The sequence below is a fragment of the Lipotes vexillifer genome, unplaced genomic scaffold (genome assembly GCF_000442215.2).
Source record: "Lipotes vexillifer unplaced genomic scaffold, Lipotes_vexillifer_v1.1 scaffold621, whole genome shotgun sequence".
In the NCBI taxonomy this organism is placed as follows: domain Eukaryota; kingdom Metazoa; phylum Chordata; class Mammalia; order Artiodactyla; family Lipotidae; genus Lipotes; species Lipotes vexillifer.
Genome location: NW_006792411.1, coordinates 1,120,689 through 1,123,848, shown reverse-complemented (window position 1 = coordinate 1,123,848; position 3,160 = coordinate 1,120,689).

The window sequence follows — 3,160 nt, the reverse complement described above, 5'->3', positions numbered from 1 at the left end:
CCCCCCCCCCCCCCGCCAAATAAAAACTGAATACCAATGATCCAGCAATTCCACTTCTGGGAATATATCCAAAGGAAATGAAAACACTAACTCAAAAAGACACCTGCACCCCAATGTTCATAGCAGCATTATTAAAAATAGCCAAGACATGGAGAAACCTAAATTTCAATTAATGAATGAATAAAGAAGTTTTGATACACACATACACACACATACACACACTGAAATATTATTCAGCCATAAAAAATGAGAAAATCCTTCCATTTGTGACAACATGGATGGACCCTGAAGGCATTATGCTAACTGATATAAGTCAGACAGAGAAAGACAAATATCATATAATCATGTGGAATCTAAAAAATTACAAAGAACTGAACGCAAGATACAGAGAACAGACTGGCAGTTGCCAGAGGCAGGGGTTGAAGGACAGGCAAAATGGGGTGAAGATGGGCAAGAGGCTGAAACTTCCAGCTATAAAATAAATCATGAGATATAACATACAGCATGGTGACTATAACTGTATTGTCTATCTGAAAGTTGCTAAGAAAGTAGATCTTAAAAGTTCTCATCACAAGAAAAAAAACTGTAATTATGTGTGGCTTAACTAGTCTTACTGTGGTGATCATTCTGCAATAAATACAAACATTGAATTATTATGTTGTAAACCTGAAACTATTTTATATGTTATCATATCTCAGTTAAAAAAAAATGTGTCTAAGTCCTAACCCCTGGGTACTTGCGAATGTGAACTTATTTGGAAAAGGGTCTTTACAGATACAATTAAGGATCTTGAGATGAGATCACTGTGGATTAACCAGGTGGGACCTAAATCCAATGACAAGTGTCCTTATAAGAAGAGCAGAAACACAGAAGGCCATGTAAAGAGGGAGGCAGAGATTGGAGTTATGAAACTACAAGCCAAGCAATGCCTGGAACAACCAGAAGCTAGAAGAGGCACAGAAGGATGCTTCTCTAGAGCCTTTGGAGGGAGTGTGGCCCTGCCCACACCTTGATTTTGAACTTCTGGCCTTCAAAACTGTGAAAGAATAAATTTCTGTTGCTCTAAGTCATGAAGTTTGTGGTAATTTGTTATAGGAGCCCCAGGAACCTAATATAATAGAAGACCAACATCTTTAGGGTGGAAAGAAGAACTTCTTTTTTTTTTTTTTTTTTTTTTAACATCTTTATTGGGGTATAATTGCTTTACAATGGTGTGTTAGTTTCTGCTTTATAACAGAGTGAGTCAGTTATACATATATATATGTTCCCATATCTCTGAAAGAAGAACGTCTTAACCTAGAATTCTAAATCTAGCTAAAATATCCTTCAAGAAATGATGAATAAAGGCATTTTCAGATAAAAGAAAAATCAAAAGAATTCATTGTCAGCAGGGAGGTACTGCAAAAAATGGTAAAGGAAGTCTTCAGACTGAAAGGAAATGACACCAGATGGAAAACTGGATATGCAGGAAAGAATAAAGAGAATCACAAATGGTAAATAACTGGGTAACACATAAAAGACTATTTTCTTCCCTCTGACTTTTAAAAGAAATACATAATACTGCTTAAAGCAAAATGTATAGCTTTGCCTTGTGAGGTTTATAATGTATGTAGACCTAATACCTATGACATCTATGGCACAAAAGGTGGGAAGGGATAAATGGATCCATACAGTTGCCAGGTTTCTGTATTTTAGGTAAAGTGTTAAAATATTAATTCTAAGTAAATTGAAAAGTTAAGGAGGTATATTGCAATCCCTGGGACAACCACTAAGAAAATAATGAACACATATAGCTAAAAAGCCAATAGATCAGGACTTGGTGCTCACTGGGTTGAGTGGAGTGCTTTAAGTGGGATGTGGCACAGGATGATAAAGATTGTTCTAAGGAAAAGGAACAAAAGGATTGGTAATAAAATTGCTTATAGCAAAGGAGATTAGAATGGACATTGTAGTGGGTTGAAGAGTGGCCTCCCCAAAATATTACTACCCAGAATCTCAGAATGTGACCTTATTTGGAATTGTGTCTTTGTAGATGCAATTAAATTAGATCTCAAGCTAAGATCACCTTGGATTAGGGTGGGCCAATGATGGGTTTCTTACAAGATACAGACACAGAGGAGAAACACAGAGACAAAGAGAAGAAGGCCATGTGAAGACAGAGAAAGAAACTGGAATTACGCTGCCACAAGAAAAGGAACCAGGAACAACCAGAAACTGGAAGAGGTAAAAAAGGCAAAAGAATGAGGTTGGACCCCTACCTTACACCATACACAAAAATGAACTCAAAAAAGATCAAAGACCTGAATTTAAGAGCTAAAACTATACAACTCCTAGAAGGAAACAGGGAAAAAGCTTCATGAGATTGGATTTGGCAGTAATGTCTTGGCTATGACACCCAAAGTACAGGCAACAAAAGAAAAATATTTACATAAAAATTTATAACTTTTGTGCATCAAAGGATACTATCAACAGAGTGAAAATATTGGAGAAAATATTTTTAAATTATATATTTGATAAGAAATTAATATCTAAAATATATAAAGAACTCTTACTCTGAGGGAATATGGTCCTGCCCATGCCTCGATTTCAGACTTCTGGTCTCCAGAACGGTGAGAGGATAAATTTCTGTTGTTTTAAGCCACCAAGTTTATGGTAATTTGTTGTGATAGCCACAGGAAACTAATATGGACACACTGAGACTGCAGAAGTGAAATAAGACAGAAATGGAAACAGAAGACTCAGAGAGAGAAGACCACGTAGATGCAATAATCATTACAAAGAAGAGCTAGAGCAGGACTTTGTCCAGTTCTCCTGTGGGAACTGTGGGCTGTGTATGGTCCCTTAGAGGTACTAGCTCAGTGAGATCTTATACTCCCAGGCCAGGTGTAATGGTGAATGGCCAATCTCAGCAATCCCAGCTTCATAAAGGCATGGGTATCCAGGGCCTCAGACCTCTCGGGGACGAAGGTCTGGGACACCCTTCAATGCAAGCCACCTACAACAGCAGAAGCATTACAGTCAAGGGTAAAGGAGGAAATCTAGAACACAGAGAAAGGAAGATGACGAATTATTATTTACAGCCTTGGCAACAACTGCAGCAGAGGGGGCTGTTGCTCATCCCTCTAACATTCTTCTTCTAAATTTTCTCCTAGACATTGTG